Raw genomic sequence first — 13128 nt, forward strand, 5'->3', positions numbered from 1 at the left:
GACGAGACTCGCATCTGCCCAGGGTGACAGATGTCTACGAGGAGGCAGGAGGAGGCGGACGTGGCCTGGTAACTGCGGCTGCTCCCTGCCTGCACCAGTCCCATCGCTGCTCAAAACCTTTCACTAGGAAGTGAAGAGCGTCCGGCTGCCCTTGCAACACTCCTGGGGCCAGATCCTCAGCTGGCATAGCCGGGGCAGTTCTACTGACTGCAGTGGAGTGGCAGGGAGTGACACCAGCAGCCCTTGCATCCCGTTTTCACAGGCTGCCTCCTGATCCGGGCAGCGGTGCCACCCAGGGGTGACATCTCTGCTGGCCCAGGAGACCTCCACTGGCCGTCCCGGCTTCGGGAGCATGTCAGGTGTTTGGCAAGGCCAGCCTTACAGTCAGCGTGACACACTTTACACCCGCCACTCTGTGTCCACACGGGACCAGCTGCCAAGACAGCACTAGGGTAGCTTACACAAGTGACCACCTTCTCCACATAGACATGGGGCCAGATCCAGAGTCCACTGGGCGTTTTTCTACTGACTTCACTGGGCTTTGGATCAGGTCCACAGAACTCAGAGGCCAGATTCACTGGCTGGCTGCTTTGGTCCACTCTAGTAATACAAAGCGGCGTGAATCTGGCCCAGTGACTGCAGCGCCTGCACTCCCAGAGTAGTAACATTCACACCATCTCACTAACGGGAATGGGACCAGTCCAGCCACCTGCTGTCAGAAAAATAGCTCCAAGCCTGTTCCAGTCATTCCTTGTAACGCCCTCCAGGCAGCTTCAGGGTTTTGTCCTTTCCCATCTGGCAAATGCCCAGAGCTTCAAATGGGATCCCTCCCATGGCAAAAAATACTAGGTGAGGGTGTAATTAAAGACCGTCACAATGCATACGCACAAAGGGTGTGTGTGTGTGAGTGTGAGTGAGAGAGAGAGACAGGCAATCTTAATGCTGGCATCTCCTAACTTTTGTGTACCTGACTTTGTAAACTTCACACTCTTTTAATGGCGTTTGGTTGGTGTGTTTTATATCGATTCGTGGATGCAAAGAAAAGCTCGACAGTGCGACCCAAGGGTAACTCACACTTGCCAGGGTCTGCAACCCGAAACAAAAGCTCCAGAAGGTGGGAAAAGCTACATTCATCTCAACTCTGAAACGTACCGCCACTGGGGAGGGGGATTGCGTGGGTCAGGACAAAGGGGGACCCCAGGCTGCTGTAATTCAGCCTGGCCTGCATGGCTAGGGATCCAAATCCAGCAATGCTGAACTAGTGCACTGGGAATGGGAAGTGAAATTGACTATAGACAGGTGAAACTGACCAGTCCAGTTTCCTGTTCCTATGACAAGTAAAGGGCAAAGCATAAACAAACTGCCCCAGTGGTGAAAAGTACTCACAGCTTTTAATCTTCTTGCCCCTTTAATGATCCGAGGGGTCGTTAGAAGCCAGAGGAGGAACTGAGGGAATTGAGGATTTTTCTCTTGACCGTGTCCCTTTAACATTTATGTTCTCCTGCCACCTGCATTTCTGAGGAGTCAGAGAAACTCCAGGAGCCAAAACATGCATTGAACCCATCAAAGCGAAGGGGGCTGGGTGCTATAAATCAAGAGTCAGTGCATCGCTGCTCGTTCGTTCCTATGTCAGAGCCGGCGGAAGGGGAGGGAAAGAATCTTGGGCCAAATTGGGCCTGGTGTAACAATTCCAGCGATGCTAGTGGAGTTACACCAGGGAAACCTTTGTCCCTGTGTGTTTTTACAGGGCCTACAAAATTAAATTAAATGAACTAAATCAGGGCTCAAGGTTTTTAAAAATGCATTAACATGTTTTGGCCACGGATGAGCGGGTTTTCAATAGAAAGGTGGGATTCAGAGGGCCTTCCTCATCAGCCTGCGATGACTCTAACGCAAGACCAGTTGAGGCCCTGAAATTCAGACGCTCCTCTCCTGGGTGGATGGACAGGACGGGGCAAAGCTGCCAGTCCGCAGCGCAGACTGGGCCGGGCCGGCGGAGAACAGCCCTTGAAGGTGCAAGCAGGCCGGGTACGACGAGAGATGGAGAGCCCCAAAGCCCAGCTGGGCTGCTCCCCTGGCTTAACCTCATGCTTGGTCCCACCCTGCGTGAGCGTGTGTGGACGCGGGAGGGAGACACAAACAGACCTGCTGACTACAAATTAAGCGCAGGGCTCTGAGGACTGCTCAGCAGCATCTCATGCATTTCCTGAGCTGATCGGCGCATTTTAAGGCTCAGATAGTGTTCGCAGGCGGTATTGAAGTGATTGCTTTCAGAGCACACAGCTAGGGCTCTGCTGGGCTTCTACAACAGCTGCAATCCCCCCTCTCCACGGCGGAGCTGTTAGAGAAAGGGGAATTACTGCACCACGGGCTGCAGGGCTGAGGTGACGAGGAAAGCAAGGGGCAGCGTGGCCCACTGGGCAGAGCGTGAGAGCCTGCCCATCCCTCGTATACTCATCCCAGGGCCCAGGCCTCACGCCCCGCAGCAGCTCCGGAGTGACGTGGGGCACAAGGGGCGTGGCACTGCCAGGGACAGCCTCTCCAAAGGGTGTGGGGAAGGCACTTTTCCCAGCACACCCAGACCCGGCAGCGCGATGACCCCCTCGCAAAGGGGCTTGCAGAGAAAACACCAGGCCTGCTTCAAGCACGAGCCCCCCCCCAGGAAGAGGGCCGCTGTGCCCCAACCCACCCCAAAATGGGGGGCAGCCTTTGCCCGGCTTCTTACCAAGCTGGGTGAGGGCAACAGACTCTTGGCTGGGGGGGTGGGGTGGGCACCTCCCTCCCTTAGCCAAGCAGTGGTGCACGCAGAACAGCTGTCCTGCGCCTTGCTCCGGCCCAACTCCTGCATTCCTAGGCGATGGGCTGAAGCAGCACGAGGCGGCGGCTTTGGCTCCGAACACCTGGGTGGGTTCAGATCCCAGGGGTCCATGACAGGGGCTGTTTGCAAACTCTGCATCTGCACGCTGGTGCCCCTTCCCTCCCCCGGACGGGAGGCAGATCTGGCGGGGGGAGGGGAAGGAGGGGCTGGCTTAGGACCCATCTCCGGCTTGTGCTGCTGCTCCTGGGTGGCTCTCAGAGTCGCCTGCACTCGGGACCTGCAGTTTTACCCTGTGCCCCTCCGGGGGACCCTGCAGCCGTGTCACGAGAAGCCGGTGAGAGAGACAGGCAGACTGCACCCCGCTCCATTGCTGAATTCAGTTGCATCCATTAGGCTGATGTCAGGAGGGATTTTTTTTCAAAAGCATCCAAGTGAGAAGGCCAAACCCCATTGAAAGTCAGTGGGAAATTCCCGTGCTCCTAACTCCCCTAGGAATTTGGAAAATCTCCCCTGTAACTGTCTAATAAAAGCAGCTTGTGGGTGCAGGTCCAGGCGGCCCGTGGCGTTGTCAGGTGTGGGCTGTGTGCGTGTGTTCTCTCTGCGTGCGGCGCCGGCAAGCTCCGATCACACTGGCCCAGAAGACCACGGACTCTGTTCGGCAGTGTTTCCTCCCCAGCCTCGCAGCGGGGTGATCTGGCCCCACACTTCCGGAGTGTGTTTATGGGAACACCCAGCGGCTAGGTGTGCTTGTGCTTTGGCAACGCCAGCCCTCTTCTCACCACGTTCGGGTATCGGACGGCGAACCTGCAAGCAGGCGAGGGCTTTGTGACCGGGCAGGGCCTGACTCTGGCCAACTCCGCTTTCTATTAGCAGGGCTTGACTTCGTTTGGGCCTGAGGCCTTTTATACCAGGCCTCACCGCTCCGGCTCTCGCTTTCTACTGCACGTGGCGGGGGGGTCTCTGCCTCCCGCACTTTGCCGGGCCGCCTCGCCATTCCCAGCCAGGTCAAACCCCAGCAGGGAGCAGCCCTTTGCTCCCGAGCCCCAAAACTGTCACTGGTTCTTCAGGCCACTTCGGGGGGCTCGCAGAAAGTGCTTTGTTAGAGCTGCCATAGAGCGAAGCAGTCCTGGAGCCAGAGCGGGGCTTGGGGGTCACACCAGCTGGGGCTGGGCAGCAGCGGGAGGGAGACACAGACCCACTCCCTGGCACCCCTCCCCTGACGTGGCAGTAGGCAGATTTCACGGAAGTAGAATAATGAATTTCAAAGCTACTCGGAGCCCAGCGAGGCCCGGACAGCTAGATTTCTCCTTGGCATCCTCCCTTGGCAACTGATTTGTTTTTCAGCATGCTGATTCCATGGGGTATTTTTTTATAGACTCCAGTGGTTCTGACAAGGCGATATGCATGGCGCAGGCTAAACCAGAGAACAATCTGGGGAGTTTTGGAGCGATCCCAACAGCATTAAAAAAATATCCCCCGAAACCTTCAAAACCGCCACACAACACAAACAGAGGAGCTGGAGCACAGCGAGACAAATTGTCCCAGAACAATGGGCACTTTCAAAGCCATTGACAGGTCTGTGCGCCGAGGCTGCGCGCTGCCGCAGGACTGCACATCATGCCTCGGCTTGGAACGGGTCCATGTCATACAGGATTCTGAGCACAGCTCTCCCAAGTTCCCGCAGATTGGGAGATCTGGATGTTTTTTAACAGCTGAAAGCTCTGAAAGCTGCTATTTACTGGTGACTGCAACAAACTGAGGAGAGAGCTGCCTTAGATCAGGGGAGAGGGTAGTTAGGAAGGCGTCCTTTAATAAAAGGGAGAGAAATCAAGTCAGGCAAATGGAGATTTGCAGGTTTATCTTTCCCCCGTTGGTCGCTACCCCCATGGGTCAGGGTTGGGCTGGTCCCAGCAGATGCTATTGCTGAGCCATTTGTTCAGGAGGGGCGAGGTGATGGCAGGAGAAGATGGATGTGCTTTCCCCCGCCTGGCCCGTAATTCAGAAAGTCACCATCTCCTGCATGCTCTGCTGAGTCACTGTTTGAAGAGTCTGGCCAGGAGTCAATGGGGCTGGAGATGCCTTCTAGGGTGGGGCCTTTCCGCTTCTGGAGCCATCTTCATTGAAAGCCCCTGGAATAATCCCGAGTCTCTGGCTCATCTGAGCGCGTGGCCTGTGCGACACAGCCCAGCGCCCTGCAGGGGCTCGGTTCCGCTGGTGACGAAGGCAGGAGAGGGACCAGCCTTTTGGGGGGGATCTTTGGACTGAACTTAGCATCCTACCCTCCAGGGTCCTAGATCCCGCTCTGCAGTGTAGCGGGGGGAGCCCGGCGCACAGTGAGTGATGCCTTGTGCTCGGATCCCCCGTGTTCTTCCCCCTCCTGTAAAGCCTCTTCCTGCTTTCCACAGCCAGGGACATTTGGGGGCAGGGAACTCTGGCCTCTCTTCTGACTCTCTGTTTGCAGAATGCCCGGCCTATGGAGCCAGCTGGGCCCTTGGCATGCGACGGGGACAGAAATATACATGTTACAAGGGGCCAGATCCCCTTGTGCTGTAGCCTGGCTCCATTGGAGTTCACATCAGCAGAGACCTGAACGCCAACACCTTTCCTAATCTGGGCCAACCATTGCCCTCAGGGGCGGCTTCTCCTGAAAGACACCGTGTCAATTACACTGCAACGGATGCAACGTCACTGCCTGCTCGCCTCGGCGGGGCTCGGGGCCCCGGCGGGCTGGGTGTCGCACAGACAGCTAGCGAGAGACAATCCCTGCCCCAGAGAGCTTACCCTCCAAACGGACACAACAGACGGAGGCTGGGAGGGAAACCAAAGGCGGAGAGGGACACTGATTTGCCCCACTTCACACAGCCGGTTTGTGGGACAGCCAAGACTAGGCTGGATCTCCTGCCTGCCAGCCCATTGCCCCACCGCTGGGCCCGAAGACACTGAGAAATATTTTCCTGCTGGGGGAAGGGGTGACAGTGACTGGCCAGGCTCTGCCCACCAACCTGATCCAACTGCAGGACGCAACCCCCCAGCAGAGGCCGGGAACAGCAAAGCGAGGCTGCGAACTCCTCCGTGCTAACGATCTGAGGGGTTATTAATAACGCAGCTATGGGAGTTATTTTAAAGTAGGTTTTTCATCTTGACAATGTTGCTTTGAAGGGAGCCCGTTTCTAAGTGCAAACCATTAGCATAGGGTGGGCAGCTCAGACACCGGGGCCCTTTTATTTCAGCAAAAGCACTGGGAAGAAAAACAAAGGTTCTGTCAGCAGATAAAAGGTTTGTCTCCCCCATTCCCCTTCCTCCAATTCTGCTGCAGAGAGCGGCACCCAGACAGCTGCACAGCAGGACGCATGAGCGCGACCTGGGGTTGTTCGATGGTCATTGCTAATATCATTGGAGATTGGACGGTTACATAAATCTCCTTCCTTTGGGTGTAAACTGGGCAGGAGGGTCCCATGACCCACCGACACGCCTTCCTATAGCACAACTACCCTCTGCACTGCCTGGGTGGGGGAACAAAGGCTCCCACCCTGCTAGCAGCTCTGGGATCTTGCAGGCTGGTTCCTGCTGACTCAGCGGGGCAGGTTATACTCCAGCCTGTGGACCAGGGAGGGGTGGCTGAGGCACTGGTCTGGGACTCAGGAAATCTAGTTCAGTTCCCAGCTGGTGCCACAGGCACCCTGTGTGTCCTTAGACTAGTCATGCAACCCCTCTGTGCCTCAGTTTCCCCATTTGTAAAGTGGGGAGAACGATTGTTCCTTCTCTCACAGGAGTGGGTGTGAGGTGCCCAGACACTGGAAGCTGCTGAAAATTCAACACACAAAATAAATGGCTTGCCCCAAGCAGCGTCGCGCAGTGCGTCAGGTACGCTATTGGACAAGGCGGCAGGGTGAGGAGAGGGCTGAGGATCGGCTCTTCTGAGCCATTCACCCTCAGGAGAGTCCAGCCTCCAGGCCCCAGCTGGAGCGCAGAAAGCGTTTCCCAGGCCTGTTCCGGGCAGGGTGGGACATGGATGGCTCGGTTTCCCTTCACTGGCTTTACTTGAATTAGAGAAAAGAGCTGAGGTCATTTGCATAATTAACCAGGGTCACGGGGAAGTTAATGGGGCCCACAAGTGTCAGTGTCTCCTAATTAACCTGACTGGAGAATATTAAAAACCAAACCCCGGTCTTTTACAGCTGGGATGGACTACGCTGGAGAGAGGCTGGGGGCAAATATTGATTATTTACTATTCACATTATTGGAGGCTCAGCCTCCCCGAGGGGGAACATCCTTCAGCCACTTCATTGAGTCTGGAAGAGGAGCTGGAACCTGCCCAGATCTTGGCTAATTTCTCAGCTCTCTCTAGCCCCGTGGAAACGCCCCCGCATCACAGAGCCCTGGGACATCGGGACGGTGGGAGCATGGCTGGGCCCAGGCTTTGCTGCATTATTGCTGCTCTTCGAGCCCTGGTTGCTTTTCCTTCCTTCCCAAATTTCTTCACTGACCATGGGCAGGATGTTGGCAGCCCCGAGCACGGAGAGACAAGCCTGCCATGGGACCAGAGAGGAATAGTCCAGGGCCAGGCTAACAACTATGGGCCCGACCCACTATCGCCTGCCGTCAATGGAATTCCTCAGTACCTCCCGGTGGGCTGTGGAGCCTGGCGTGCCCGGCGTCAGGATGTGCCCGTTCAGAGCAGACTAGGAACGCCGGGCTCCTGCGGAGGTCACCTGCTTTCGCTGCAGCTTTCACACCCATCCGAGCCCCTTTCCAGCACCAGGGGGGACATGCACCACGACATGGCCCCGAAATGCTTCGCTTCTGAACGCTGAGCGAGACCGCGCACGGCCAGCGTGCTACAGGCACGCGGTGCTTTACGCAGCTGGGCCAGTCCTGGGCTGCCACCCTGTCTGCTGCGGAGTGGGTCAGGGAGAGGGGGCAGACCTGCTGCACCTGGCCAGGGCAGACGGGATGCTGGGTGCACGGGATCAGGGCCTCAGCTCAGGGAGGGGGAAGGGCCCAGAGTCATTGGATTTACTAACCCGAGCAACCCTACAATAACAATGCAGCGCACATACCCTAGCGCTCATCAGCCGCACTACGGTAGCTGCAGGGAACAAGGCTTTGGGGGCGACAGAGCCGTGTAAGCACCCGTGTTAAAGGGCTGCAGAACAGCGCCCCGCCAGCGCTGACGCCCCGTGCTGCCAGCTCTGCGCCAGCTGTGCAGCCGCCTTTATTAGGGTCACTTTGACCCAGCTCCCGGCTGAGTTCGGGCAGAGGGAGGACATCCTGGGAGCGGGGAGCGGGCCCTTATCCCAGTTCCTGAAGCCCAGCTCTTCCCGGAGCTTGCAGGGAGCAGGATCCTGCGGAAGGGATAGAAGGGGGAAGGGACTGGTGTGTGTGTGTGTGTCTGTGTGTGTGTGTGCGACACCGCTGCGGAAGTTGACATGGCACTTGCAGGCCGTGGGCCCTGGAGACGTGCGGGAGCGTTTGTGTCCAAATGATGCATTGCGCAGTGTCAGTGAAGTGGCAGGAACACGGCTGAGGAGCAGAGAGCTGTTAGCAGCAGCTTGTAACCGGCGCTGGGGTGAGGCTGGGGGGGGGGGGGGGGAGCTGAGATGGGCAGGGGGGTGGGGGTGCGGCGCTGGAGATGACCACGGAAACCTGGGCAGCCCTGGCAGGATCCAGGCTTGGAGAAGAGGGCTCAGGGCAATTCCTACGGCAGGCGGGGGCCAAGCTCCTTGCTGCCCCGCAGGGAAAGCGCCGAGACGGGCAGGGATGTCGGGGACTGGGACTGTTCTGGGGATCCCGCCGCAGCTCTGCCGGTGCCCCTCAGTCCTGACCCGCAGCTCCCCCCGGAAGGGAAGGAAAACGCGGCCAGATGGGCACGGTCCCACGCAGGGTGGGGGTGCAGCGTTTCTCCCCTGCTTTGCCCAGGTGTGGGTGGCACAGGTGGCATGCTGCTGGGGGCAGGGATGGTCAGAGAGCACCGTGCAGCCTGCGGAGATGCCACTCGCCCAGCTTCCAGGCCAGGCCCTCAGGGCCTGCCCGGGGTGGTGGGAGGGGGGGCGCAGCCCCCTTCACGGAGTCCATGATAACCAGCAAGGGGTCAGGCCAGCCAGGGGCAATGGCTGGGCCTCTTTCATCTCATACTTTGGAAGGGCGGCGGTGCAGCGGTGCGGGGCTAGTAGCTGGGGTGCAGCCCGTGGTGAAATAACCTCCCCCAGCCAGATCTGTCTCTCGCCAGAACCAGCCTGCCGGGGCAGAGGCGGATAAGGGTCTCCTGGCAGAGGCAGTGGCCGGGTGTGGGGCACTGCGCGTTCGCAGAGATGCCTTCCCCTCCCCCGTAACACTGGTTGAGCGTCAGGCCTGTGATGCATTTGGCGGCCGCCTCCCCCAGGATCTGCCCGGATGGATCATCTCTTTGGAACCTGCTCCCCAGGGAAGCGAATCCCGGCTGCTGCCCACCTGGGGAACGGCTGCGTGGCCTCGCGGGAGCGGAGCCCATGGTCTCCTGCCAAGGCAGCGAAATCCAGCCGTGCCAGAGCAGAGAGATCAGCCACGCACCACAGCGCATAAACCCAGCATAAACCCAGCAGCCGGAGGCCCGGTCCTCTCGCTCTCTGCGGGTCAGAGCCCAGGGACCGTGTCTCCTTTCACTGTCGGGCAAGAGCCTTGGACATGACATGCCGGAGCCAGAGACGGGCTCTGCTGGCCACATGCCGGCTGCTGTGGCCTGGGATGCCGGCAAGCAAACGAGGAATGGCGCCCAGGTCCCTGCGCACTTGCTAGTCCCCCCGTCTCCTTGCTGTCCCCGGCAGAGGTTCTCCAGGCCCCCTGCACAGTCACTGCCCTCCCCAACAGCCTCAGAGACCAGCTGTCGGCTCACACACGGCCCCCGGCTCCCCCAGCCGCCCCGGAGCTGGGCCGTCCCACGGTCCCTCTGCAGCGCTGCAAGCGGGAGTGAGCCCGGGCCTGGCTCCCCCAGCAGCAGAGCGGTGGGTGGGAGGGAGAGAGAGAGAGACATCACCGCCTCCGGCATTAAAAGTAATACAGCCGAGTGGAAATTCCTTACAGATCCGAGTGACAGCCAGGAGGAACGACAGGCGCCCAGCTACCCGCGCCTGACAAACGCCTCCTTTGTTCCTGGGCCGGGTCCATAAGCCTTTCCCGCCCAGAAACCTCTCAGCTCGTGAGGTGCGCTGTCACCCGGAGTCACTATGGCAGCGTCCCAGCCTGGCCAGGTGCTGGGACCAGCCCGAGTCAGAGCCGTTCCCCCAGGTGCCACCGGTCAGCCGGCTAACCTGCTGCCCAGACTCCCCCGGGAAGGCAGGCCGCGCGCCCTCAGCTCAGCCCGGAAGTCACCGCGAGTTTATGCGGGGGGAACCCAAAGCACCACCCAGAAATGCCAGGAGACGCTGGGCGCGTTAGGCGTCGCCGCCCTGCTACGCCCACCCTGCGCCCGCTGCACAGTCCCCCCCACGGCTCTCAGGGCAGCTTTCCTCCCGGCCACCGGCCAGCCGAGCGCAGCGGACGGTGCGCGTGGGGAATCCTCCGGCAGGGCCGGAACGTGTTTCCCCAGCCGCATCTTCCAGTCAGACTCCGGCGCATGTGGAGAGGGGGAGGGAAAAGTTGTTTTGAGGCCAGACCAACCTCCCCTGCGCTCCCTCGCACACCTGGGGGCTCCTCGGGTGAGATTCTGCACACGGAACGGGCCTGCTGGAGGACCAGGACGAGGGGAAAGCCGGAGACGCTGTGCGCTGCCCCCAGCCTTCCAGCAACCTCCCCAGCAGAGCCCCAGCGGAGAGCCAAGAAGCACGTTATTGCCTGGTCAATACAGCACGGGGCTTAGAAAAGGCCCCGGCGCGTCAGCTGCCACTGCCGAATGAGCAACGGTGACAGAAGTCAAACCCCGCCGAGCGGAACGCGCCCGGCTGCTGCTGTTCCGTGCCTCGTATCAGGACAGAGCTCGGCGGCGGATCCCAGGAGGAAGCTGGGTTTATCGACTGATTTCAGTGATTTCTGCCCGGCTGCCTGCTCGGCCCAGCCCCACAGCTCTTCTAAAGCAGGCCTGCACGCAGCACAGCTGTCTGGCTGCTTTGCCCAGCTTTTATCCCCAGTGTGCACAAAGTGCCCCGAGCGTCTGGCTCCAACACCCCCCGTCAGCAAAGCCAACAGCCTCTGTCCAGACCCGGAACGCTCTCAGCAACAGGCACCAGCCAGAGCCGCCCACAGGACGGATCAGGTGGAGGAGAGCCGCATCCCAGGGGAGCACCGGTCAGCCCCGGGGCTGGGGCAGCACACAGGTTAATGTGACTTGGTTACCGTCGATCGCCGAGTTCATTCCCAGTGATATCGTGATAACCAGGGCCGGACTCTTCCACTGGGAGTTACTGGGGGGAAGGGGAAACATGGGTCGTGACGGCCGGCGCAGCCCGTGGGAGCTGGCTCTCCTAGGGCCCTGTACCACAGGAAGGGAGGTGGGGTGCTTACCGTGATCTCCACCCTGGCGTTGAGGCTGGGAGGCAGCCAGACCCTGGGGAGAGAACAGAAAGGAGTGAAAATCCACAGGCACGGAGGCGGCAGGGGATTGCCAAGGGGTCTGGCATCACAGGAGCTGCCAGGCTGGACCAAAGCTAAGGACCAGATGCTGCAGAGGACGTTGCAGGAACCCTGCAGGGGGAGATGGGGGGGATCTGCACCCAAGCTCTCCTCCCAACCCCCAACCATTAGAGATCAGCTCTCGGCCGACATTTGTGCCCATGAAGCGCGCTGGCCCGAGGGCTCAGGGAAAGTGACCGTACAAGGGGGCTCAGATACCAGGGGATGGGCCCAGGATAAGAGCGAACGCAGAACAGGCTAGACGAGCAAAGCGCTGCGAACTTTCTAATGCATATTCATGAGCTTCCTCTGGCATTTCGCTCAGCCCTGCTCTGGGCAGAGACGCTGTGAGGAGAGAGACCCTCCCGCCCGGCTCTTGGCTTCCACCCGGATGCAGTCTCTCGTAGGCCAGCAGCCTGGGCCTGGCAACGGAAGCCAACGAGTCCAGAGACGCCCCAGCACCAGCAGGGAGGAGATGGGGGAACCAGCATCACGGCCCCTTTCAGCTGGCAGTGAGAACGGGGACAGTCCCAGCTCAGTGACAAACGGGGTCACCAGGGAGCACAGCCAGGTCCTAGGGGGCTGCCCGGATGCTGACAATCCAGCCGACTGCCACGCGTCGCCTTCCCAGAGTAACAGCCCTAATGAGCCCTTAATGAAGGACTTCGTCAGTTCCCACGAGGCCGGGCCTAACCGAGCCGGCTCCGTCCCCTCCCCAGCTCCGCCGCGTTACGCCTCTCGGGCCCTGGCATCCCTTCGAAGGCCGCTATTGCCCTAGCCCGGTTGAATCGCAGACCCTGTGCCAGCTGGGGGAGTTGGCACGGATGGATCCTCTCACCGCAGTGTGATGGGCACGCTGGCCATGGCCGGACGGAGGCAGGATTAGACACCGCGCGACCCTTCAGAACCTGGCCCTGTCCTCCGGAGCCCCTGCCCGGCACGGACCTGCACCAGCCCACGGCTGAGTGGCTGATCTGGGCGGCCTGCTTGTGGGGTGGGGAGGCAGCAAATCTGCCAGTGGAGGTGGAAGTTCTCAGTGCTGCCAAGCTCCACACAGCGGCAGAGCCCAGGCAGACTCTGCCATGAGCACCTTGCTCTTGTGTGGAGCTGGGTGGGAAGGGAGATCATCTGCTCTGGGGGACTCCAAAGGGGGCAACGCGCCCGCTCTGGGGTCCCTGCCTCCCACCTTGCGCTACCACACTGCCCAAAGAGGCACGGTGCGCAGCCTAGCCAGACGCCAGCCCCCCTTCCTGCCACACCTGGATCTCCCTGCGAGTCTCCATCCAAGTCAGGGGCAGCCTGGGCCTGGGAGAGCGTGCCTAAGCTGATCGCTGCCCGGGCTCACCTGACGACGTAGGTAGGTGCGTGGCTGCAGCTTTCATCACCTGAAGGCCCTGGGGAATCTGGCCCCCACACTGCACGTTCAGAGGTGGATAATCCGCAGCATCCACAGAGACTCTGCAAATGCAGTGCTGAGGCCCCGCGGCACCCACAATCTGCGCGCTGGGTCATTCGCTGCCGCCCCTGTCCTGCCCCTAGGCCCCACCCCAGCAGATGAGCCCGGGGTGCCCAGCCGCCCACACAGGGCCCAGAGCAAGGTGGCCCCTGGAGGTTACCTGAGAGGCTAGGGTCCAACAAGCAGGAAGGGGCTGGTCGATCTAGGATTGCGGTGCAGGGACAGGGGAATGGTCTTGAGCCACAAGCCGGTGTTTACATGCAGGCTTCTC

At 60.0% G+C, this 13128-nt stretch overlaps 1 protein-coding gene across 1 annotated transcript in view; it reads right to left on the reverse strand.

The window, feature by feature from the left end:
• The window catches only part of CPLX2 (complexin 2), a 51696-nt gene that overhangs the window by 19463 nt on the left and 19105 nt on the right, over positions 1 to 13128 (reverse strand). The window contains exon 3 of the mRNA XM_067535567.1: positions 11294 to 11336. The gene's annotated coding sequence lies outside the window, so the exon portion shown is untranslated. The remainder of the gene's footprint in view (positions 1 to 11293; positions 11337 to 13128) is intronic.

Source organism: Emydura macquarii, unplaced genomic scaffold, assembly GCF_026122565.2.
Source record: "Emydura macquarii macquarii isolate MOO-44397 ecotype Brisbane River unplaced genomic scaffold, CSIRO-AGI_Emac_v2 contig_378, whole genome shotgun sequence".
Taxonomy (NCBI): Eukaryota; Metazoa; Chordata; order Testudines; family Chelidae; genus Emydura; species Emydura macquarii.